This window comes from Dasypus novemcinctus, chromosome 11 (assembly GCF_030445035.2).
Source record: "Dasypus novemcinctus isolate mDasNov1 chromosome 11, mDasNov1.1.hap2, whole genome shotgun sequence".
Taxonomy (NCBI): domain Eukaryota; kingdom Metazoa; phylum Chordata; class Mammalia; order Cingulata; family Dasypodidae; genus Dasypus; species Dasypus novemcinctus.
In genome coordinates this window covers 124,982,408-125,009,304 of record NC_080683.1, presented here as the reverse complement: position 1 = coordinate 125,009,304, position 26,897 = coordinate 124,982,408, and the positions used below count along the sequence as shown (strand labels likewise).

Sequence of the window (26,897 nt, the reverse complement as noted above, 5' to 3'; positions counted from 1 at the left end):
GACGGAGGAGCGGCCGGGGGCGGGCGCCGGGCGGGAAGGGAGCTGCTGAGGCGGGAAGGACGGAGGACCCGCCAGGGCTCGAGGGCCGGACGGCGCTTACTCGAGGGCACGGCGCGGCCGCGGGTCCTGAGCCCTCGCCCCCAGCCCTCGCCCTCCACCGCAAAGCCCTGCCGCCCGGCTTCTCTCTCTAATCTCAGCTCTGCAGCGACCAGCCTCCCCGCCCCCAGCCCACCGAGAACACCAGGACTGTCCCGGCTCACCCCCAGCAGGGCGTCCCCCGCTCGCTCGTGGCGCAGAGCAGGCAGGAAGGAACCCAGCCCCGCGCACCGCGGCCCCGCGCTCCTCCTGCCAGCACGGGCGTCGGGCCAGCGGCTCCCCTCCAGGCCTCCTCCCTGGCCTCCCTCCTGGGACCCTCCGCAAGCCCTCCACTGACCCTGGACCCGCCCCACCTCCCACTGCGTCTCCCACCCACGCCCCGGGAAAGGGGCCCGGCCTGGACGCCCCCTCGGCCCCTTCCCTCCTGCAGGGAAGCCCTCGCCGCCTTAGGCGCTCGCGCAGGAGCCGCCGCCGACCCCCAAGGCTCCGGGGCCCGCGTCCACCCGTGTCCTCGTCCACCCGTGCCCGCTCATCCACCCGTGCCCGCTCATCCACCCGAGCCCTCTCATCACCCGTGCCCTCTCGTCACCCGTGCCTTCTCATCACCCGTGCCCTCTCATCCACCCGTGCCTTCTCGTTACCCGTGCCCTCTCATCCACCCGTGCCTTCTCGTCACCCGTGCCCTCTCATCCACCCGTGCCCGCTCATCCACCCGAGCCCTCTCATCACCCGTGCCCTCTCGTCACCCGTGCCTTCTCATCACCCGTGCCCTCTCACCCACCCGTGCCTTCTCATCACCCGTGCCCTCTCGTCACCCGTGCCCTCTCATCCACCCGTGCCCTCTCGGTGTTTGCCGGCTGCTAATGCGTGAAGTCTCCTACTCCGGGAACCTTTGGGCCATTTTGGGAGGCTTCCCGTCCTGCTGCTCGGCCCACGTCCTCTCACCTCCTTCTGAGGTCCTGCGCAGGTATTTGCTTTCTAAAAGGAGGTGCTGCTCTGCTCTCCTGCGGCCGGGTCCTGGGACTTCAGCCGCGTCTGTGCTGTGTCGCCTGCACCTGCGCTGCACCTGAACCCTGGGCTCCCGGGGCCCTCGGCTGAACCGTTCCACCGGTGAACCGCGCTCCCTTCCATGCCCGGCTGTCCACGGGCTCCTGACACTCCACGTGGCCACGTGGGGATCGTCTTTCCCTCAGGTGGACTTGCCCCTGGCCTCTGGAAGGCTCTGCTGGCTGGCTGGGGGCTCCCGCCTCCCCACCCCGCTGCTGCCTCGACCTCCCCCTTCCCCTTCTGAGCTCGCTGCCCTCAGCGGCCTGGCCCGCTCCTCCTTGGCACAACCAGAATGGTCTAAGACACTGGAGGAACCCGGCGTCTCCCTGACCTACACAGCTCTGCAGCTTCGCAGCAGCAGGAGGTAAATGCCCAGGGCCTGGGCACGGTCTAAGTGCTCCGTGTCAACCACCCTGGGCTACTGGCCGGCTTTGCCTCACTTTTTGCCTTTTCTCCCGGGCTGCGCCCTCACTCTCTCCTCTCTTCTGTGCCCCCCACACTCCGTGCTTCACAGACAAAATTCCATTACACGATTTTTAACTTGTATCGGCCTCTCCTTACTAGATGGCAAGCAAATTGACAAGGACTGTACCACATTCAACTACACTCCCAAGGGCTCATACAGTGCTTGGAACACAGCCCTGGAGAATATCTGCTGAACAGTCAGCGGCATGGTAAACCAGGTGCCATACGGTGGGGGCGGGCTGCAGGGCAATGACTGACGTGCACCTGCAGCCTGAGGTGGTTCCCAGGGGCCTGAGGAAGTCTGTTCTTCCTGAGCTGTTTGTTGTTGTTTTCCTCTTTCTTCATTTCTTTTTTCCTTTTCCTTCTTTTTTCTCCTTAGTTTTTTTAGACCTTTTCTTTCTTACCTTTTCCCCTCTTCTGTTGCTTTTCTTTCATTTCACTTTCTCTTGCTTGGTTTTCATGTTTTTCTTCCTCTCTTCTCATCTTCCCAGTCTTTTATTTTACTCTATTTTTTCCTTGCTTCATTTTTTAAATTCCACCTTTTTTATTCCTATTTCTTTGTATTTTTTGATGATTTTTTCACTCATTACCTATTTTTTCCTGGCTTTTTTATGGTTATTTTGCTATCTTTTTAAAAAGTATTACTATTATCCTTTTTGTCTTCTTATATCTTTCCTTTTCTATAGTCTTAATATTTTTTCAAGGGAACACAGACAAAAGGATATAGAATAAGTGGAACCAAGGGTCAAAGAGGAACCTTAAAATAAAACAAAACCGTAGAGTAGAAAGAGAAGCTAACCATCTCAATAAGCCCATCAAGATAAACAGATGCCTAGACAGCAACAAAAAATTACAAGCGATACTAAGAAACAGGAAGACATGGCCCAGTCTAATGAATAAACTAAAAAACAGGAGGAGGTGCAGAATGTGGAACAAGTAATCAAGGATGTTCAAACAGATATCACGAATCATCTTAATGAAGCGAAGGAAGGATATTAAGGATATTAAGGATATTAAGAAGACACTGGGGAAACATACTGAAGAAATCATAAATATACATAAAAAGATAACAGATCTGGTAGTGATGAATAGCACAATGCAAGAAATAAAAAATATGCTGGAAGCACATAATAACCAATTTGAACAGGCAGAGGAAAGAATTAGTGACATCAAAGATAGTACATCTGAAATCAGAGAGATAGTAGAACAGGTAGATAAAAAGATAGAAAAAAAATCAGCAGGGACTCAGGGAATTAAATGACACACAAAACACATAAACATATGCATTACAGCATCCCAGAGAAGGAAGAGAAGGGAAAGGGGGCAGAAGGAGTATTGGAGAAAATAATGACTAAAAATTTCCCAGTCTTTTGAGGGACATGGATATACATGTCCAGGAAGTGCAGCACACTCTAACCAGTATAAATCCTAATGTGCCAACCCAAGATATATACTTATCAAATTGTCAAATGCTCAAGACAAAAAGTGAATACTGAAAGCAGCAAGAGAATAGCTCTTTCTTGATAAGATTAAGCACTGATTTCTCATCTGAAACCATGGAGGCAAGATGACAGTGGTATGATGTAGTTAAGGTGCTAAAAGAGAAAAACTGCCAGCCAAGACTTCTGTATCCCACAAAAACAAGAATCAAAACCAAAACAGACAAAAAATAGACCTATCTCTCTAATGAACCTGGATGCTAAAATCCCCAACAAAATACTTGCTAATCATATTCAACAACACTTCAAACAAATTATACACCATGATCAAGTGGGTTTAATCCCTGATGTGCAAGGAAGGTTTAACATAAGAAAGTCAATCAATGTAATACACCACATTAACAGATAAAAAGAAAAAAAAATCACATGATCATCTCTACTGACACAGAGAAAGCATTTGACACAATACAGCATCCTTTCTTGATAAAAACACTTCAGATGATAGAATAGAAGGAAACTTCCTCAACATGATAAAGGGTATGTATGAAAAGCCCACAGTTAACATCATATTCAATGGTAAAATGCTAAAGGCTTTCTCCCTAAAATCTTGAGCAAGACATGGATGCTCATTGTCACCACTCTAATTTAACATTGTGTTAAAGTACTTGCTGAAGCACTTAAGCAAGGAAAAGATATAAAAGACATCCAAATTAGAAAGGAAGAAGTAAAAATTTCACTATTTTCAGATGACATGATCTTATGTATAGAAAGCCCTGAGAAATCTACAACAAAGTTTCTAGAGCTGGTAAACAAGTTCAGTAAAGAGGCAGACTATAAGATCAATATACAAAAATCAATAGCATTTCTATACACAAATAATGAGCAATCTGAGGAGGAAATCAAGAAAAAACTTAAAAACTAAAAGAAGCAAATACCTAAGAATAAACAACTGAAAATGTAAAGGACTTGTGCTCAGAAAACTATACAACATTGTTAAAGGAGCTCAAAGAAGACCTAAATAAATGGAAGAATATTCCATGTTCATGGATTGGAAGACTAAACATCATTAAGATGATGTCTGTCCTACCCAAATTGATTTACAGTTTTAATGCAATCCCAATAAAAATTACAACAGCATTTTTTACTGATCTTGAAAAGCTAATTATGAAATTTATTTGGAAGGGCAAGGGGACTTGAAAGCCAAAAACACTGAAAAAGAAAAGTGAAATCGAAGGAATTATGCTACCTAACTTTAAAGCATACTACAAAGCCACAGTGGTCAAAACTCTATGGTATTGGCACAAGTACAGACACACTGACCAATGGAACTAAACTGAGAGTTCTGATATAGACCCTTGCATACATTGTCAACCAATATTCAACAAGGCCATCAAGCCCACTCAACTGGAACAGAACGGCCTCTTCAACAAGTGGTGCTGGGAGAACTGGATATCCGTATCCAAAAGAATGAGAAAATATCACCATGTCATACCCTAAACAAAAATTAACCCAAGAGGGATCAAATATATAAAGATAAGAACCAAGACCCTAAAGCTCCTAGAAGATGACGTAGTGAAGTATCTATGAGATCTTGTAATTGGAAATGGTTCCATAAACTTTACAACCAAAATGCAAGCAATGAAAGAAAAAATGGATAAATGGGATCTCCTTGAAATTATAAACTTTCGCACTTCAAAGGAGTTTGTTGAGAAACAAAACAAACATGAAAAAAAAAACAACTCTCATTGGGGAGCAGATGTAGCTCAGTGGTTGAGTGCCTGCTTCCCATGTACTGAGGTTCAATCCCCGGTACCTCCTAAAACAAACAAAAAACTGCAATGGTGGGAATGTTCTTTTAGCAAATATGGCAGGGGAGAGTTATTGATGCAGCATGTTGGGGGTGGGGGAATATGTGGGAAAAGGCGCACCTGGGTCATGCTTCTATGGAATATAAAAATGTTCATTTGTTATAGGATATTATCTCAGTGTGAGGAGACCCACACAATAAACAAGAAAATATTAAACTCCCATCCTGGGGAACCCTGCAAGGTTCTCAAATAGAAGGGCAAGAGTCTTTCGAGAACGTAGGCAGTGCCTAATAAAGGAAGATAGACCAGAATTTCAAGCCCTCAATATTAATGTATGTAATTATGAACCTTATTCTTCAAAAATTGCCACCTAGTGGTTACCATGGGTTCTGGGGGGGGGGGGGGGAAGAATGGATGAAGAATGAAGACTGGGGCCTTTTTAGGGCATGGAATTGTTCTGCATGATCTTGCAATGATGGATATAGGCCATTATGCATTTTGTTAGAACTTATAAAAATGTATAGCACAGAATGTAAACCATAATGTAAACCATTGACCATGGTTAGTAAGAATGCTTCAATATTTGTTCATCAATTTTAACAAATACACCATACTATGTAAGATGTTATTAATAGGGGAAATTTTTTGAGAGGGGGAGTGGGTGGGATATATGAGAATCCCCTATATTTTCTATGTGACTTTTCTACTACTTAAAGCTTTGAAAATAAAATGGGAGGAAAAAAAAACACTGGAGGAACATACAGAAGAAACTGTCACTGTGCACTGAAGATAACAGATCTTGTGGGCAGGAAAGACAAAATACAAAATAAATTTTAAAATTTATATCTCTATTATTTTATTTTTTTATAAATTAAAATTTTTATATATTTTGTTTTGTGTTTTTTATTATTTTTATTTATTTACTTTTGGCTTTGTTTTTGATGAGTTTTTGGATTGCAGAAGAGTTGTAACTGTGGCAGGGGAGGATCACTGATGTGGGGTACTGGTGGTAGGGGGATGTGGGAGGAGGGGTGCACCTGGAGCATGCCTCTATGGAATATGAATGTATTCAAGTGGTCATGGAGTGGTCTTGGTGGAGACCTGTTCAGTAACCAAAATAATATTGAATTAGCATCCTGGGGAGTCCTGCTACATTCTCTCATAGAGTGGCAAGAATCCCCTGAGTACATGGGCATTGCCTAATGAAGGAGGACAGATAACTGGGCCCTTGAAACTGATGCTTGTACTTATGAAACTTTTTCTTGTGAAATTTAGCCTAGTATTATATATTGTCTAAGAGTTACTTTCTGAAAGCCTCCTTGTTGTTCTAATGTGGCCTCTCTCTAAGCCAAACTCAGTATATAAACTCACCACCTTCCATCTAGCATGGGACAAGACTCCCAAGGATTAGCCTCGCAGGCACCAAGAGATTATTACCAAGCACCAATTAGTGATGCATTTAGAAAAAGACCTTAACAAAAAGAGTGAAATATTAAATACAAATAAGATTTTATGGCTAAGATATTTCAAAGTGAGTCAGGAGGTCATTCCAGAGGTTATGCTTATGCACATCTCAGGAGGATCTCACTGACAGCTGCAGTAAACAGTAAACAGTGCCTCAAACATGGAGAGGCACCTGAGAGCTCTAGAGACATTGGGACACTATAGGTAGGGCATACAACCACAGGAATTCAGCTCACTGTCAGTGGGCCTAACCCCGGTATGTATGATAACCTATCCCCCAATGTATTGGCATTGGACTCATTTATAATTTTCCTACACATGGTTCTTATGCCCCTTTTATTTAAACTTATAATTAGCACTATAACCACTAAATATGTGTCCCAGACACTTAAATCTTCCAGCTGTTCATATGCCGGTTGAGCCCTGAATCTCAGCAGAGTTGCTGCCAACACCTATCCTCCAATTCATCAGACTCACCCAGGACAGCTAACAAAAGGATGATGGACAATGCCCCTCCCAAAAAACAGAATATAAGTGCAAGTAAGACATTTCTACCCATCTGCCATGGGATCTAAGCCCTCTCTCAATTGGAAGCAGAAAGGGCATCACTCTCCCCAAATCCTCAAGACTGACAAATGAACAAACATAAGGAGGGAATGCAAGTATGGACTAAAGGAGACTTATTCTTATTATTCTAGTAATGGAAGAACTTGTAACATTGATATAAAGGCAGTGGCCACCAGAGGTTCTGAGGGGAGGGAGAGGGAAGAATAGGTATAACATGGGGCACTTTGGGGACACTGGAATTGTTCTGCATAACATTGAAATGACAGATACAGGTCATTATACATTTTGTCAAAACCTATTATGTGGTGCAAAGTGTAAACTATAATGTAAACTATAGTACATGGTTAGAAGAAATGCTTCAATATATGTTCATCAATCTTAACAAATGTACCACTAATGAAAGACACTTGCTAATGGGGAAAATTGTGGGTGGGGGAGTGGGTAAGGTGTACAGGAATCCCCTATATTTTCAATGTAACATTTATGTAATCTAAAGCTTCTTTTAAAAAATAAAATAATAAAAGATTTTTAAAAAGTTAGTGAAGGGCATTTTCCTGTGAAACTTGACCCCACAATAGCAAGGCACTAATGTTTTTCCATAAAATTGAAGAATATTAAATTACAGCCACAAGTTCAGACTAAGTTATGAAACCTGCCTAAATTGATATTTTGATACCTGTTACAAATGACTTTAATACACCATGTTAAAAAAAAAAAACACATACACTTTGACATAGCAAAAGGACCCATCAAGATAAAATTAAAGAAGCACTTTTTGTTCCTTATATATAGATATAATTTCTGATCTATTAAGAGAATATGCAGCATATGGTATGGAGAATCTAAAAGCAAGTTTGTTTACATCTACAAACAGGATTTTTTCTATCATTCATTTCAATATTTTGCATTTTCTAATGATGGTATACAGCTAGCAGTTATTACAGAAATATTGCATTACATCTCCTTTAAACTGACATGACAAAAAGGATAATGTTGAGAAATGTTTTAACTAAAACTGGTTCTTTAGGGGCATAGAAACTTCAATCAAACTAGAATGTTTTCTAAATGCATATCTTTATTCAAAATGACTGAACACACATACATAAATATTCTATTCTTCATAAGAAGATGCCTCTTTTGTAATCAAGTTGATAATCACTGGTGATTTGAATTTATTTTAAATATTTGATTAAAGATTTTGTTTCTGCCAACATTTCCATTATGAACACCTCCACTAATGAAAAAAAAATTATGCTTTTCAGGTTAATTTTAATTTTTCACACTCAACTGGAAAGATATTGGACAAATATGTTATTCTGCATAGGAGAAAATAGACTATTTAAAGCAATAGGACTCCTTCACAGATTCCTGGTAGAACAGGGGAAATATTCCCTCCCACCCTTTTTTCAAACAAGAGATATATTTAAAAAACAAAACTCTTTTATTCAAACTATTTTGAGTTTTACCTGCTCAAATGGCTATTTTTACATTGTTGGGCTAAGAATTTCTCCTACATAGGTAATTACCTTTCAAAGAAGCAAAATGCAATGAAATATATAATGTAATATAAGATAATATAATACCTATGTTAATTACAATAAGTATTTAAAGAGGTAGTTAAAACTGTTAACACCCCTTAATTATCATTCAAAATAAAGTTCTGGACCTCTTGGACTTTCTAGATGCTGTGAACCCAGAAAAATAAATTTGTTTTGAGGTTTGAAAGAAGACATTCTCTGAAAATAATTTCAAAAATTGGACCATTTCTGCCCATGTCTCCACATTTCTGAGAGTCCTAGGACAGGCCTCTTAACATTCTCTTCCCAGGTGGTCTCGTGTTCCTCAGAGTGGGTTTGCAGGACCTGCAGCATCAGTGCCACCTGAGAAATTGTTGGAAATGCAGATTTTCCAGAGCTTCCACGAGCGCTCTAAACTGGAAGCTCTGGGTGCGGGGCCCAACAAGCTGTGCCTTACCCCCCTCCAGGCAGTTCTGATGCCTGATGTCTGAGAGCCACTGGGCTAAGAATTCATCCTACCCTCGTTTGTGGTCATTTGTTATGGACACCCTAGGAAACTAACACAGAGGGAAAGAATTTCAGAGTCAATTTGTATAATTTTTAAAAAGCCTACCAGAAATCATGCAGTTCTAAAGAAACTTGCTCAAGTTATTTCATCCATTAATTTCTGGACAATTTTCCAGGAGCCCCTGTCAGCATCTCACAGCCTAGGAAATGCGACACAAGGCCTTCTGGCCCCTAGGCTAAGCATGAGGAAGAGAACTCTCTGTTTGGATATTCTTGAGACTGTCCAGATCTGCAACCCCATTTGTGTATACAGTATTGCCTCACTGTGCCGTCATTCCGTTCTGGGGCCTCCTGTCCGTCGGGTGTCTTCACCGCCGAGGGAGAGACGTTTTTCTCAGGGCAAGATGTAGTATCCCGGCATCACTGCAGTCCTGTTCTCCTCAAGGTCCTGGAGCCAAGCCCTCCAAGATGGCAGCCACTAGCCACGTGTGTCTCCTGAGCTCTGAAATCTGGTGTGGATGATCTGAACTGTGCCATAAATGTAAAACGTATACCAGATTCTGAAAACCAAGGGTGCAAAAAAAAAATCTCACTCATGATTTTTAAAATATTAATTACATGTTACAAGAATAAATTTGGGGGTACATTGGGGTAAACATTAAGAAAAAAAGGAGCCAGACTGGAAAAAGCCATACTTACATGGGGGAATGTAAACTTTACCTTGAAGGAAAAGGTGCACTTCAAATTAGAAATAAGTTAATCAGAAGTGTTTCAGAAAGACAACACTGGCACTGTGGAGGGGCATGTGACTGAAGCATTGCGGAGACCCAGTGGGAAGAAAGTGGGGTGAGTCTGGCAATGGCGGTGGCCAGAACTTTGTCATCAGTAGGATGGTGGGGCTGAGAGGAGTCAAGGATGGAGAATAGAACGAAGGCAAGAAACCAATAAATATTTACTGTGTGCCTCCCAAATGCAGGAACCCTACTCTTCTCTTAGACAACCAGATGCTACTAACTAACTTCCAGGATGTCATCAGACATCAAGATTAAAAACAAACACACCAAAATCTTGAGACCTATTATATTTTCTTAGCTTTAGACACTGTTCCAAACTCCACCAAATTTACTGCTCCAGAAAGGCTAGTTACGTTAAAATTAGTTGTCCAGGGATTTTCATCTTATTTTAACAGTAGTAATTTTCACTTCAATTCTTTTTCAATGTACTTTTGTAGGACTCAGGACAACACAACATATTTATGTTTCTAATATGTGAAAATTCTTCATATTGTTACAAAAGATTTTTTAGTCCTGAGTAAATCATCATTTTAACTCCTCTGTCAAGGTATAAATGAGTTTAATCAAAAACATCGTTCAGTTTAAAAGTTTGAGACTTTTTATTATATTTATTTATTTATGTATATATTTGAGGCACTGGGGCCAGAGAATGAACCTGGGACCTTGTATGTGGAAAGCCAGCACTCAATCACTGAGTCACGTTGCTACCCTGAGTGTTTTTTCGTTTGTTCATTTGTTGTTTGTTTTTGTTTTTAGGAGTCACCAGGAACTGAAGCTGGGACCTGCCAGGTGGCAAGCAGGCACGCAATTGCTTGAGCCACAACTTCACCCCGGAGACCATTTTTTAAAGCTGCTCATTTTGTAAAATCTTTAAGCTGAGACAATAATTAAAAGAAAAGCAAATCCATAAATAAGCACATCATACAAGTGAAATGATATCAAAATCTAACACAGTGTATGAGTAATTATTGGCTGAGTTAAAGACAATAAATCATCATAGTATCTCTATATAATTCAGTCATTAAATAGGAAACATTTAGGGAAACAAAGAAATACATTTAAACTTATTTCATCTATTTGGTGTCACTTGGCTGAAGCCTATCTACTTTGAAAAGATAAGTGTAAGGTAGACAAGTTTTATTTAAATTAAGAATGGTTGGAAGTCAGTGTGGCTCAAGCAATTGGGCTTCTGCCTACCACATGGGAGGCTGCAGGTGGCTTCCAGGTGCCTCCTGGAAAAGGTGAGCTGGCGCAGTGGACAGGCACAGCAAGCTGGTGCAACAAAATGATGCAACAAAAGAGAAACAAAGAGGAAAGACGGTGAGAGACACAACAAACCAGGGAGCTGAGGAAACTCAGGTGATTGAGCGCCTTTCTGGGTTTGGTTCGCAGTGCCTCCTAAAGAGAAGACAAGGAGACACAGAGAGCACACAGCAAATGGACAAGAAAGCAGACAGCAACTGCAAACAACACGGGGCGGGGAGTGGGAGGGATAAATAAATAAAATAAATCTTTAAAAGAAAGAATTGCATCATGCCAAAACATCTGAATGCAATATTCCACCCAAAGACAAAAGATTGAAAGCTGATATTGTAGAAGTCGAGAAAGGTTCAATTATTTGCACATAGAAAGTCCAGGACTCAGAAATAATTTTGGGAAGGAAAAAGGATTTACTTACGACCTGCCGGGCTCAGAGCTTCTCATTCAAAATCCTAGCCCTGAACAAGATTTTTGAGTTCTTTTTATACAGTGGAAGGGCCAAACGATTCTTTGTTTCAGTGCTCAATAGGCTTGAATTAAGATATATCTTCCACATCCTAGGTAAGCTTTTAGCATGACTTCATATATTCTAGATAAGCTTTTAGCACATTTGGTTTACATTTTCCCTGAATATTTAAAGCATATAGGGTTTGAATTGCTAAACTGTCTCTCAGGACTGGAGCTGTTGTCATGGTTACCAAGGGCAGGGCTGCAGTTCTCACTATCCCCCACGCACAGCTCAGTCAGGTTATCTATGAAGAGATGAACAGCCTCCTCACTCATAGCCTACATTAACATGACTTTCAGAAGTATTGAAGTGTCAAAAAAATCTAGTACCTAACTTCAGAGACGATATGCACCTCTTATGGTTCTCTCTCTCCAGGTACCTGTGTTTAATGACTCAGTTCACGTGTCACCTTGACTAGACTATAGTGTCCAGTTGTTTGGCCAAGCCAGCACTGGCCTGATTGTTATTGTGAGGGCATTTCATGATTTAAATACTTAGTAAGTTGGTTGCATCTATGGCCAGTTGCGTCTCCAGTTGCCTTCAGCAGTTGTAGAGGGAGAACTGAGGACCTGAGCAGTTGGAAGGAATCTCCATCTCTACTTCACCCACCCAGCTTCTCCTCGGGCATTTGTCGTCCCGTCATCAGAGCTCCCGACTTGCAGCCTGCCCTACAGAATGTGGACTTGCCCATTTCCACAGTCACATGAGCCAAGTCCTATAAATCTCCTCATATCCTGTCAGTTCTTTTTTTTGGAGAACCCTGATCAATACACTAAGGAAAATTCCCAACCCGTCTTTCCCCAGAGAGTTAAGATTACTGATAAATTTCTAGGGAAAAATGGGGGAAGGAAGCAGTGGTGTGCTGAGTGGAAAGAGCATGCAATCACAGTGTTGTAGAATTTGAGAGAGGTTCGATTATTTGCGTATAGAAAGGCCAGGGCTCAGAAATGATCTTGAGAAGGAAAAATGGTTTATTGACGGCTGACCGGACTCGGGAGCTTTCTGTTGCAAACCGGAGCCCCGAACAAGATTTTTGAGTTCTTTTTATACAGAGAGGAAGGGCCAAATGGTCCTTTTGTTTCAGTTCTCAATAGGCTTGAATTAGCATATATCTTCCACAACCTAGGTAAGCTTTTAGCATGGACTTCATACATTCTAGATAAGCTTTTAGCACATTTGGTTTGCATTTCCCCTGAATATTTAAAGTCTATAGAGTTTGCATTGATAAACTGTTTCCTGGGACTGGAGTCATTGCCATGGTTACCAAGGGCAGGACTGCAGCCTCTCACCATCCCACACGCACAAGTCAGGACAGACAGCTTAGGTGAAGGTTATCTCTGAAGAGACAAAGAGCCTCCCACCCATAGCCCACATCAATAGAGACCTGGGTTTTCTCCTCAGCTCCCCCACTTCGTCTAGCCAGCAAACATTTCATAAATACCTTTTGTCTGCAAGGTAACTTGGTAGGTACTGAGGCTTCAAAGATAAAATCTAGTGGAGTGACTCTCAACCCGGGGAGATTTTTGTCCCCAAAGTACATTTTGCAGTGTCTGAGGACAGTTTTCATAGTCACAATGGAGGGAGGGGCATCTCGTGGTGGAGAGTGCTGCTACAAATGCCACAATACACAAGGCAGCCCCCACAACCAAGAATTACCATTCCCAGATGTCAACAATTCCACAGTTGAGAGATGCTAAACATCAGACATGCTTTTTGTTTCCAACATACTGCACTGCCCCCTCCCCCAGCATGTTTCCTCCTGTTAGTCGTGAGACATAACGTCCACCTTATACTATGAGAGGACCTGGGCACTGTGTGTGGGGCATGGAATTTAGCGGATGCTCAATTCATGCCCTCTTATAGGAAAGGTTGCTTGTTATTCTGAACTAGGATCTGAGGGCGCAGTGTGTGTGGAGGGCTGCTGCAAAGGGGGGTCCCCCTTGCCTCCCTAGGATGGGCTTCCCCCTTGCCCAGCACCCGAGCTTGGGCCCTCACCAGCTCTCTTCCCCCCAAGCAAGAAGGGTCCTAACTGGTGTCTCTTCACCAATGCCTCTTTCATCTACGCACCCTCTGGTCTGTGTCCGACATCGTTCTGAAACCTTGACTTCAACTCCGCATGGTCTGGCTCCAAAGCCCAATGCAAGAGTTTCCGTCTCTCCAAAGCTTTCCCCAGCTTTCCCAAGTGGAAGAACTAGCTCCTTCCTCTGGGAGCTGTTTAAATATTCCATCGTGACACTTCTTGCACTGTAGTTTCCTGACAGATTTGCTAGTTTTTCTGTTCTCCAACCTAGGGTCCACTGCAGGGCAGGGTCCGTGGCTTCCCCATGTCCCCAGACCTGGACACTGGAATAATTCTAGTGTTGTAATGTCGCCGAAGTTTCTCAAATTGGGTCTTATGTCATTGCTGGGGATTGAATCATGCCCCCACAAAGGGCACATAAAATCCTGTCCTGGTTTTTGTCTTTTGTGGTCCCCAGAAAATTTTGTTCCTACACTAACCCTTCCTGGGCATGGAAGCCTATTGTATGTGGGGACTTCCGGTTAGATTAAGGTAAGGGACCTTTTGATTAGATCACTGTACCAGTTTGATATTATTTATGAATTCCAAAAAAGTATTTGATTATGTTGTAAACTGGTCTGTTTCTCTCGGCGTGAGAACCCTCTGCCTGTATTAGATCAGCTGAGATGGCTTTGATTAAATTATGTTAAGATTAGGGCTTTGACTCAAGCATGTCGTTAGAGTGCAAATCAGCACTGAGTCCTATCCCCTTTGCTGGGCTAATAAAACAGACTCTCACATGGAAGTAGATACACAGAGGATCCTGTGCACTGGGAAGAGAGATGAGCCTGTCAGTTTACAGTTGACCTTAAGAAGAGAACAGAGCAGCTGAGCCCAGAAAGAAATAAGCGCCAGGAAGAGTGACTAGCTTTATGTCAACCTGCAGCTGAGATCGGAAGCAGCTGGGACCACAAAGCCTTAAGAGGAAAGAGGAAGGCTGAGCCCTCCCAGACTTTGTCTGCCATCTTGTATCAACACGTGCCAGCAGACTTTAGGTAAGAAAGTACCTCTTAAGATACCTTGAGTTGGACTCTTTAGGGCTTGGTAACTGTAAGCTTCTACCCCAAATAAATACCCTTTAAAAAACTAAGAGAGTTCTGGTGCTTTGCATCAGCACCCCTTTAGCTGACTAACACAATCGCTTTTTTATTAGATCAATTTCGGGCCTTTAATTGGGCTATGTCAGCGAGGCATGACCCAGATTAGCTCTCCACCCTCTTGCTGGGGTCTCGTATAAACTGAAAACTGAAAGCAGAAGTACGGAGAGAAAGAGAGCTGCAATTTTGACCCTGCCATGTGAGAGAAAGGGAGAAACTCCAAGAGTCTGAGAGGACAGAGGCTGGCATCAGTGGAGAAGCTGAAAGAGACAGGCCTGGGATGAGGCGAGCCCTGTGCCTGGTCACCCACAACTGAGCCAGAGAAGGTGAGCCTGGAGGGGAGGGCACGGGCCTCTGCAGGGACCAGCTGCCATTGTGCTTTGCCATGCGACAGAAGTCCAGGATCTGCCAGCTTCTCTGCTGACGCCTGGATGTGGTCATTTTCACAGCTTTCCTATTTTCACGGTAAGCTTCTACCCTACTAAATTCCTTTTATAAAATATACCCTATTTCTGGTGTTTTGTGTGGGCAGCTTTAGCAATCTAAAACAAATCCTAACCCCTGTCCTGTGGGCACGAACCCATTTGAAAATAAGACCATTGAAGATGTTATTAGTTAAGATGTGCCCAATCGGAATGAAGGTGGACCTTCACCCAATATGGCTCAAGTCCTTAGGACCAGAGAATTTGGCCAAAGAAGGGGGAGCCAGAGGAGGAGACAGGTCTTACTTGGCATGAGCTGCTATGACAAATACCACACAATGGGTTAGCTTTAACAACGGGCATTCACTGGCTCAGTTTTGAGGCTACAGGCCACGCAAATCAAGGAACACAGGCAAGGCCTTGCCTTCTCCTGGGGCCGTAGCCTTCTGGTGCTGGCTGCTGGCAATCCCATCGCAGGGAAGTGTCCTCTCCTTTTCCTCCCAGGTTCCTGCTGACTCCCGGCTTCTTCTGTGGCTCTCTCTGACGATGTCTGCTTAAAAGGACTCCAGTGATGTGGATCAAGACCAGCCCCCTTCAGCTGGGCCATCAGAACACCTACAGGAGACCCCACGCACAAGGGTGGACTCCGACAAGGACACAGAGCCTTGATCTTGGACTGATCACACTCCAGGACTGTGGAGACAATAAATTAGTGTTTAAGCCAACCAGCATGTGGTATTTGTCATGACAGTCCTGGAAAACTACCATCATGCTGTGAATGTGTTCAGAAAATGGACAAAAGAGTGTAGGAAATTAAGACCCAGAAGAATGTTAATGTGATTATAATAATGGATCTCATATCAGAGAAGGCTGGAAAATTCATTTTGGAAGTCAGGAGGGAGGTTTTATTTATTTGATTTTTTTAAAACTTTAAATGTCTTATTTATTTAAATTTTATTTTAGTTCTACTACTTAGTTGAATTTTACATGGATCATCTGATTCATTGTGGACAAATAATTGATTTTCTAGCTGTGATTAAGTTGTCCAATTTCACAGCATTTCCAACTGGATGCAATGTCCATTTAATAATGTGATGCGTATCTTGGGTCTTAAGGTCATATGTGGAAAGAATAGTCGGTCACAGAGGTAACTAATGTGTGTGAAGCCCTGAGTTTCCCACACCATGCTGACTCACCTCCGTCATACACAGAAGGGAATATGCTCACGAATCCCTTAAAGCGGGCATCTGCACCCCCACTCTGCTTTTGATGAAACTGTGACTCAGAGAGATAAATAAGCTGCCTGGGCGGGCGCAGCTAGCAAGTGCTGGGTCAGGGATTTTAACCTGTCTTCAAACTTTGTTCATTCCACTAGAAATGTGAGAACTATGCCCTTGGCTTCGAAGTCCCCCACCCAGATTATAGGATGTATATGCCGTGTTTGAATCTGGGTCTCCTGGGAAAGAAAAGATCCAAGATTCTAGTTGCGATAGCAATGAAGATACAAGATTGCATCACCTATAAAGTGGCCCCAGCCCAAGCTCTCCCCTCCCTCCTCAATCATGACTTTCCCCCCAAATGCATTTTTTTAAAACTAATTCTGTCAATATAGATACAGGCCATTAAGGAATAGGAATATTGTAGGTTAATTTATTGAGGCTTATGACTCTAAGTAACATTTATTATGCAGTTTTGAGACCTACAAGTAAAATATTCTTTGAACATTTCAAGGACCACCATTATGCCTTTTTTTTTTTTATGATTCAAGGATTCATTAATCCTTGAATCATACTGCTAATTGCATTGGCTAGAGATCAATGTAGAAACACTCCACAGTTCTGCAACTCTCAATTTTAGAATTTTTGTTCTGGTGGTTTCAGGTTCCAACACTGTACTCCTGCCAGGGTGTGAGGTGTACAGAGCACTGCCAGCACTAGCGCCGAGCCTCCAGAACCTCACAGACCTGAGAACTTTCTCAAGAGAAGCAGCGGGGAAAGCAGGGGAGGTAAGGGAAGGGTCAGCAGGACGGTGATGCTGCAGGAGTCTGAGCTTAAGAACATCTCAAATATTTCAAAAACTAGGAAGTTGCAACACATGATTTTTATGCCTTGTTACGAAGGAAAGCACAAACCAGCTATGGATAAAGTAATGTGAAAACAGGAATACACTTTTTCTAATCTACAAAACAACAAAATTCTAATGGACTGTCGGAAAGATTCTGTAATACAGGAGGCATATTGCTGGTTAAGAAAGGGTTGTATGAGAAAAGCACTTACTAAGTTCAAGCTAGCAACTGTGGGAATTAAATGCCCAGTTTGGGGAGGAATTGTAGGTGGAAGAGAAAGGAAAAGCTTAAGAAAAATACTTACTGATAATACCGACCTTTCTTCATAATCTACTGCATTAAAATTGTACCCATGACACTTTTATTCAGTTTAATTATTCTGTGTACAATATAGTATAAATTAAATTAATCTCCACTGCATATTTTGTCAAAATGCTGTCTTCATCTTTGATCACATTAAGGGCTGCACACACCCCAGCCCAGTATACCCCCACGAAGAGCTGAGCCCTTCATAGAGGAAACATAAGAATCAGGTTTCTGTTCAAAATCTCAGCAAAAGATAATTTAACTAAAAAAAAAAAAAAAAAAAATTCACTACAAAATAAACATGGATCCAAAGAGTTGAATTGTTATACTCATTCTATTATGACATACCGGACAATGTTCTGCAACGAACATGGCTTGATAAATTATTGGGCGCCCTGAATGGCAACATTTCATCAAGGAGGCTGTGCCTTCCGGCTTCACATACCTGCAAACTAATTAGGAAGGGTCCGTGTTTCCTAACATCAGAGGCTACCAAGGGCTTTTTAAAAAACAGTTTAGTGCTGAGTGTTCATAACACAACAATGCAGCTTAGTTCAAAGGTTATTTTGGCAACTCAATCTTAGCAAGAATGGGGCTTTCGAAAAACAAGGTTTTAACAAGGCTTGCCATTTCGGGCTAAATTTTAAGAGAACATGAAAGTCTGAACTCCTAAACTTTAAATAAACAAAACCTGGAAATTACTGACTGGTTCAATAGGGTCTTAGGGAAAAACTAATCTGTAACAATAACTTGGCATTGAGTGTGAAGTCTCCACAGTTTCTGAGCAAAGTGTACAAAGGTTCCAAGTGGGATGGGGGTGGGTGGGTGGGGGTGCGGGGTGCGGGGCTCTGACACTTACAGCAGCAGCATCTTCTCCTCTTCTTGACAGGGGTGGGTGGAGGGCTGCTGGACAGCTTCGTCAACGCCGCCTGGGCGCCGAGCGTGCCCGGTGTTTGACAGCACCCATCTCCTTCGCCATGGCTAAGCCCTTGGGATAGGTGACGGGGTCAGCCTCTTCTCCCTCAGTTTCTCGATCATGTCTTTGTCATCCCTAAGATCAAGTTTAGTTCCCGCTAGGATAACTGAAGTGTTGGGGCCATGGCGTCGCCCCTCAGGATACCGCTTTGCATGGACATTTTCAAATGATGCAGGACACAGGAGGGGAAGACAAATTAAGAAGACAGCTGTTTGCAGATAGGATACAGGGCGCAATGGGTCATAATCTTCTTGTCCAGCTGCATCCCATAAACCAGAGCCAACGGTTTTCCACTACCATAAAACTGGAGAATAGCTGTCAAAGATGGGGAGTATATTCTCCGGGAAACGCATTGGTTGCTAACTGATCGGCAGGCTCATCTCCCACCACCTGCACTTGGTGTGATCCATCTGGGCTGCCCACTGGGTGGAGGGACTGCGGGCGCAGGGTGCGGGCGCCGGGCCACTGTCCATGCCGCCTGACCTTCAGTGCCCAGCAGCCAGAACCCAGCAGGGGCCACCACCCAAAGCTGGAGGAAAGCTTAAATGCCATTTTTAAGTACAAAAATGGTGAAATTATACTTTCTTGCCAGGGCTTTAAATGCAAGGAACTTGGAGAGGTGATTGGTCTCCCCAGGATCTATCCTTTTCCTGATATATACATTTGCAAGGTTTGTCAGTATAGGGCTTGTGAGTTCCGTGAAGACCGAAGGCCAATCGAAGCCACCTTCAACTTGTAGCTTTCCCTTCATCTCCTTTTTCATAAAAAAAATTCCTCCTGATCCCAAAGACCAAAAAGCCAATCCATGACTGTCTACCAGCTACAACCAATGGCAACCCAGTGAAGACACTGCACACTCAGTCTGTAACTGCACTTAGATCAAGGAATCATCAGGGGGTTTATGATGCCAAGGAAAGCCCTTTCCCAGCCTTTATCACTTGTGTGCTTCAAAGGCTTTGAATTGGCAATCAAATGCCAGAGATGCATGTCTTCAATTTTAAGTCAATTCCAAGGTCTTGGGAAAAACAAAGAATGCCTAAAAATACTAATTCTGTGGGATTTATCAAAAATACAAACAACAACAAAAACCCAGGCATTTTCATTGCAAACTTCTTTGTACTTGTAATATCTTACTTGTACTACTTGTACTATCTTAAGATATCTTTTAGTTAAGGTTGAAAATTTTCCAAAAGTATCATTTACAATATAACTTTCAATGAATAGTTTTGTTTTTCATACTTAGGATATGTCTGCTAAACTATCTATTTGTGCTTTATTTTCTATTTATTTTCATGGTTGATTTTGATATTTTATTTCCAGGAATGGAGCCCCAGTTTATAACATTATGGCTATAGGAAATAAGTGAATTATATGAGCTTGATTTTTAACCATCTAGGGACCGGTGAGGTCATGAGATGAGGGTCACCTGCTCAAGTGGTTCCCAAATATCTATCCTTGAATTATCTTCACAAAAATTATCTGAGATGGTTGGACTTTTGAAAAAAATAAATTCCTAGGAGCTTATAGTCAAGGTGGAGGCATTATGACATTGGACATAATTAATAATCATATACTACTACTGCATAATTGTATCTAAGGCTCAGTGAGGAGTTGAGGAGATTATAGGGTTTATACAGATCCAGTTTTGCCTTTGTCACAAGGATTGACCTAACCAACACAGCATGCTGAGGTCTGACTCTGGTACCAAGCCTTCTGGTGGCAGAAGTTTGGGGGCAGTCCCTCCTTCCTTCTTTGGCAAGCATCGTTTTGTGCTAACTCTATTATGAACATACTTCCTTGAGGTTTTAGATTCATTTTGAAAGTGCTATATCACATTCAAAATGGCATGTAACAGTGGCCTTTGAATATTCAAAGAATATTTTACTCCTAGGTCTCAAAACTGCACAATAAATGTTACTTAGAGTCATAAGACTCAATAGATTAACCTACATTATTCCTATTCCCTTATGTTCTGAGTGTACACTGACAAAATTAGTTTTAAAAATATACCATGGGGGGGTGGTGGGAGAAGTAATGGCTGGGGGAGGGTGGGGAGAGCAGGGATGGGTCCGCCACACGGATTATGCCATCTTCATAGATTTTCACTAACTAGAATCTCAGATCTCTTCTTTCCCAGCAGACCCAGATTCAAGCTTCTCCATACTTTTTCCTAATTTATGAGCATTGCCTTTATTAACACCCAAAACAAATTCCTAGGAAGAAATGGTGAATTTTCTACTGCTTGTGTCATCAGTTCACTTCCAAAAGGGCATTTGGTGTACAGATCACAAATTTTTGCTTTACAAATTATAAGAGGCAGAAGGGACACAGCTTGAGTTTTCAGTTTGCAGGCTGAGCTTGCAGCAGGGGATTTCTAAATAAACCTAACCTGTAAATCGCCAAGGAAGAATTCAATTGGAAGTTGACAATGGAACCTGTCCAGGGCTAGCCTGAGGAAAAGCTGTGGAGTTCAAAACAGGTCACACCCCTCCTGCCCCACAACAGTTGTGCCTGCTCCTGCAAAACGTGCCCAGTCCCTCTAACACCTTTTTCTTTCTTTCGGCTGGCACTGCTCCTTCACCACGGTTGATCACCCCTGCCAGCAGTAATTCTTCAAGACCTTGTTTTGACCTCCCTTTCCCTGTTAGCACTGAACACATTTTACTGATGATCTTTCTACTGAGCAAAACGCATTGCCGGGACTGAACTGTCACCCTATCATCACATGCCTCTTACCTTCACTGGTCAATGTCAACCTAGAAAGTTGGATGACTCCATCATTTCTTATTTTGATTTGATAGATGATAAGCAATAAGATACTAACAGGAGGCAACACAGAGAGGTCAAGATGCATTGCACGTCCTGTGTTCTTAGAGCAAAACTGTGGCCACATCACTGGTTTCACTGAGTCTCAGATTCCTCTTCTGTAAAATGGAAATTAAAAATCTCCCATATCACTGTTCTAAGAATCACATGGGAAAGTGATCATGAAAGGGTTTTGCACACATAAACCCATCAGTTAGACTCTGCTGCTAACGTCCATTTGTAAAACAGCTGAACTGAGTCAGAAGACACTGGATCTACAGCTTTGGCTAGTGAAACCCACAGGAAGCAAGGGGACTTACCACCCTATGTTTAAAATTTCCAGGAGCTGTTGAACTCTGTGAACACTGAATGGCTGGCTGATAAGATGTGCTTGCTTCCAATCAATTGCTTGCCAGTTGTGGAAGGCCATTGGTCCCTAGCATCTACTGGCAGATGAACTCAGCATTGCCAGAGGTGAACAGGTGTCTCACAGCTGACGGTTTCCAGGGAGCCAGCATGCAAATGTGAACAATGTCTTTTGAAATCAGCTCTGGTAATTCTAATATTAAGAGACTTTACTCCATAGAGGAAATTTTCAAAGGATTCACTATATCATTAGAAAATTCAAGAGGGGGAATTTGTTTCATTGTAACCACTGTATGCCAGTATACAGAATTGCCCATTTCTAGTGGAATCTATCCTTTAATATCTTTATTAACTTGCACAGGATAGCTGAAACTATCTCTAGAGGTGAGCAGAGATAAAATGATGCACTGCTTATTCCTCAGTATTCCTGCCTGACACCAGCAGCACACAGCCAAACTGTGAGTCCAGTTCTCTGCTCCAATGCTGGGAAGTGATGTGAAAATGATCAAAGATAACCTTTTATGGCACGATATAAGTTTAAATACTGATTTCAAGTCACATTTCCCAGGGAAAGAAAGGCTCTATATTGCTTGTGCTGCACAATGACTGGCTCTCCAGAGAGAGGGGCAGTCTTGCCCCCTGCTCCCCCAGCTTCCTGGGGTAGACTTGTATGAGCCCTGGGGGATCCTGGAGGCTGGGGGAGACTGGAGGAATCTGGAGAAGCCCTGGGGGACACTGGAGGAGCCTCCAAAGAGCCCCGAGGGGACCTGGGAGGCCTGGGGGGAATCTGGAGGAGCTTGGGAGAGCTTGGGGAGCCCGGGAGGAGGCTGGGGACCCTAGAGCCCTGGGGAAGCCCGGGAGGGATTTGTATGAGCACTGGGGGAGCTCTGAGGGAGATGGAGGAGCCCAGGGGAACCTGGGAGGCTCTGGGGGAGGCTGGGGGCCCGAGAGGAGACCTGCATGAAACTTACATGATGCCCATCGACTTTCTCGGGACGTGGGGTGCGGGAGACCCCAGGGGACTAGAATCCCGGGCTGCGCTTGGAGCCGCCTGTGCACCCCGCGATTGCGCGTGGGTGGCTCCTCCCACGGCAAGGCCCTAATTCCCCGGCCTTCTCCCGCCCGTTGGGAGGCCAGGCAGACCCTCCGCGAAGGCTCCTCCCGGCCGGGCCCTTGTGCGTTTCTGCTGGACGTTCCGCGGAGGCCGTTTCGAGGAGTCGGTGGCGGCGCTGCAACCCTTGCTCAGCTCATCTGCACGCCGCGGAGCTCCGCCCCCGCCACGGAGCCCCGCCCCCGCCACGGAGCCCCGCCCCCGCCACGGAGCCCCGCCCCCGCCACGGAGCCCCGCCCCCGCCACGGAGCCCCGCCCCCGCCACGGAGTCCCAATCCGAGGTTCCCAATGGCCTGGCGCGGCGCTATCGCGAGACCGTGGTAGTATCCCGGGAGGTGGCTAACCTTGTGCGCTTGCGCAGAAGGGGCTCCGAGGCCATTGCGGGAGGAAGGGGGCGTGACGCTCGACGTGCGCGTCCACCTGACTCTACGCTCTCGCGCGTGCCGGGTAGCCGGAGCTGGGTTTCCGGGGCGCCTGGGACCCCGACCCGAAGCCTCAGTAGGCGCACGCCAGCCCGGCGAACGTCCGGGGGTTGGCGAGCGCGAGCCTGGTACCCGCGGGGCTTCGGAGGGCCGGGCCTGCCACCGAGACGCCCGAGCGGCCTGGAGCACCCGCTAGGTAGGCGCCGGGGTGACGGGGTCAGGGGTCAGAGGTCAGGGGAGGCTGGCCCGCGGGGCTAGAACGGGGACTCGGGGTGTTGCGGGGTCCGGGAAGCCACTAGGCGGAGAGGGTGACGCCGCGGAACTCCTGCCCAGTTCCCGTCGCGGAGGCGCAGGCCTTGGGTGGGAGAGGGGTCGTGAGGAGGGGGTCGTGGTGAGGGGAGGGGCGTGGCAGGGGGAGAGGGCGGGGTGCGTGGGAGCTGCGGGCTGCTGTGCGGTCCCGCCACTTGCGTCGGCCTCCGGCCCCCCTGACCAGGGACGGGGCTGTGGGTACCTGTGTGGTGATTGGCGGTGGCTCAGTGTGAGGTCTTGAGGGGCCGTCGAGCCTGCGCCTTTCTCCCGAGGGACCTGCCGGACCCCGCAGGTGGGAGGCCCAGGTGTTGGGTGTGTCTCCCCTTGTACTTAACTTGAGGCTCTGACTGAAAATGAATTCAGATCTTTAGGACAGTACTTATTCCAGTGGACGACACAGGGATGACGAAACTTCCATGAGCAGAAACGGCTGTAAAATCTGAAATTCTCACCAAAAACGGTTTGATTTTGACGTGAGCGAGCTGGAGGCAGGGTACTGGTGAGCAGCACAGCTCAGTGTGCCTGCGCGGGCTCCTGCGTGGGGACGGAGCACCGAAGGACCAGGAACCAGTGAGCTTGCAGGCAACGGAATAAAATGCTTTACTTCTGAAAGACCTTGTTATATGGCCCTTTTGCCCAGCCTAAAAGAACTATACCCTACAGTATTATTAAACAAACCATGTATGGAGGGCTAGGCCAGAAGGATTTAGGGCACAATCCCAGAAGCTGGTGTAAAGGCTTCTGGTGACGGCATGTATTTCAGGTTCTCACCCTGCTGGAGTTGCTGCTGCGGAAGGGCAGCGCCTGTCGGTGCTGTTTTCGGGAGTTTCTCCTGCACAGGCCTTTTGGAACACAATGCAGCAAGTCCTCCTTGTCCCCTGGACGGGCCACGTCTCTTGTGACTCAAGATGTTTGTGTCTGTTAACAAAGAGATAAAAAATCTGAAATTTAATTGATGTCCATTTGTTGTGTTGTCTTGGTAACAACATTTTAGGTTTATTTTTCTAGCAGTCTGTGTTTTCTGTCAGGCAGTGATACAGGTAGGTTAGTTTAGGACCAGGAGTAGCAAGGAAGAGTTTCACATTACCTATTGTTCTCTGGGTGTGGTTAAGGGAGACTCCTCCAGAAAGAAACATGAGTGAAGTACAGCTGGACGCTAGAGAAAGTGTGCCTTGCTGGTGGGCCCTGGCTTGGGGTCCGGCTTCAAGTAGCTCAGGCTCAGACAGTGCGGGACGCTTAGCGGCCGGGGCTGGGAGAGCTCCCACACAGCCTGCCTGAGCATGGATGGCTTCCGGGGAAAATTGGGCCAGCATCCTGCAGAAAAGTGGGAAAGGGAATTTCTGGCAGAAGACTTTCTATATGTAAATGCAAGACAGAGAAAGTGTGGTCCATGTAGAGAGGTGCTGGTCATCTCGTGACACTGAAGGGGAAAGAAGCAGAAGTGATTCGTGAGCTACGGAGAAGACTAGGAAATAGGGAAGATAGAGATTTAGAATTTCTCCAGTACTTGGCCTATTAGTGCCAATTAACATTGTAGTTGTAAGGAGCTTTAAGTAATATCTTCCAACCCAAACTGGATTTTTTGTTCGTTTGGATAGTATGTGTTTGCTCATCAGAGAACCAAACAAAGAGAGAGCCTTGCCAGATGGTTTGGAGAAATTGCCTTCCTAACTGAGAAATACCTTGGACTGTGCCGATAGAAGAATCAGGTTGGAAGAAACATCTTAAGGGATGTGTAAGATACCAGATGGTCTTCCCAGGTCAGAGTGAATAATGCCTGCTGCTGCTGGGGAGACCTCTCAGGGCATCGGCCCCCACTGACGCGCCTTGGCGGGAGCTGGTGGTAGGAGCTGGTCACTGGACCTGGGCTGCAGGGGGGCTGCACCACCCTTTCCCAGCCAGATTTTCGTGGGCAGCTGGTTATGCTCAACGAGGCTTCTCAAGTTTGGCTGCACACTGGAATCACCTAGAGAACTTAGAAAGTAATGGAGGCAGTGCCTGGGTCCTGCACACACCTATTGTGATTGGCTGGCATGCTACTGGGCATGCTACTGGGCATCAGGCTTTTAAAAGCTACCCAGATGACTAATGCACGTCAAGCTTGAGAAGCCCTGATCTGTGCTTCCCCATTATGCCACAGTAAAGAATGTTCTGTTACTGCAAAGCATAGTTTAGAGAATTAGGATTAGGATAATAGCAGCTATCATTTGTTGAATATGCTATATTTCAGAAACAGTGTTAAGTATTATATTATTTCACTGTCCTGCAGTTTAGCTGCTCTTTAGCCCCATTTTACAGGTGAACAAGCTGGCACAGAGAGGTTAGGTAATTGTTACAGTGCCATGCAGTTAATAAATGCCAAAGCCAGAATTAGAGTCCAGGACTCAGAGGCCCACATGCTTCTTTACACCACATGGCTTTGCAGTGGAGACAATCCAGCCAATTGCTTTTTGGGCTTCTGTTGTTCCTGGTCCATAATGACTAAGGTGTCTGTATTATAGTTGGAGTGACAGATGGCACCCCTGGCCCCACCCGCAGCCCCCACACCCTGCCCTTGGCCTTGCACGGTCCTCCCCAGGACATGGGTGCTTTGGGTCTGTCCATGTGCTGAGGCCAGTCGGCCCTTGGTGGTTTTGATGTGCCCGAGCACTCTGAAATGTGCGTGTGTGGTGGGATTTGTGCTTTTGCCCTCTGCCCTTGCGGTAAGAACATCCCAGCTGCTAAGCTGCTCCTGCAGACAGACCAAGCCGCGGCCAGCCAGCCCTGGCCCATCTGCGGATCTGTGAGGCCGAGCGATGGAGCAATGGCTACTTCACGGTGTGTGGCGCAGCATGCTTGTGGCGATGGTTAACTGACAGGCTGGTGTAGCCCAGCTTCACCAAGTTCGAGCACAGTGACCCAGGTCCCCGTTCCAGCCTGTGCTCTGGGGAGAACTGGATGAAGAGAAATGCTTACCCAAGACGAGGTGCTTGGAGAGTAGTTGACCAAAGTCAGAAATTAGTTATAGCCAGCCCTACTAAGGGAGTGGAATGCTTGTGACTTAGACTTTTTTTTCTTCTTTATTTTTTTTCATGTTACCCCCTACCCCCCTCACCCCATTCCTCCCACATCAACAACCTCTTCCATCATCGTGGCACACCCACCGTACCCGGTGAATACATTTGGAGCACTGCTTCACCACGTGGACAGTGGTCTACAGTGTAGTCTACACGCTCCCCCAGTCCTCCCCATGGGCCGTGGCAGGATGCACAATGTTCTGCATCTGTCCCTGCAGTCCTTCGGCAGTAAGGTGAACCAGCCTTTCCTGTGCTGCCCAGTGTGGTAGCCACTGGCCCTGCACAGCTGCTGAGCACCTGAAGTGTGGCTGGTGTGACTGGCACGCACATTTATATGATTCATCTTTATTAATTTAAATTTAAATAGCTGCATGCAGAGAGTGGCTGCCTTATTGGACCATACGCAGAGAAACTGGGGACCCAGGGCCACC

The 26,897-nt window shown here is 45.2% G+C and overlaps 1 protein-coding gene and 1 long non-coding RNA gene across 3 annotated transcripts in view; one reads left to right on the top strand and one right to left on the bottom strand.

Moving 5' to 3' along the window:
• Positions 1–7,941: 7,941 nt before the first annotated feature.
• Positions 7,942–22,868, bottom strand: LOC111763514 (uncharacterized). Its single transcript, XR_002796375.2, has 2 exons — positions 22,540–22,868; positions 7,942–9,470 (listed from the first exon to the last, which is right to left on the bottom strand). It is a non-coding gene; the product is annotated as an uncharacterized lncRNA (long non-coding RNA).
• A 174-nt stretch (positions 22,869–23,042) lies between these two features.
• The window catches only part of SHPRH (SNF2 histone linker PHD RING helicase), an 82,608-nt gene continuing 78,753 nt past the window's right edge, over positions 23,043–26,897 (top strand). For both annotated transcript variants that reach the window (XM_004455749.3, XM_058307601.2), the window contains exon 1: positions 23,043–23,297. The gene's annotated coding sequence lies outside the window, so the exon portion shown is untranslated. The remainder of the gene's footprint in view (positions 23,298–26,897) is intronic.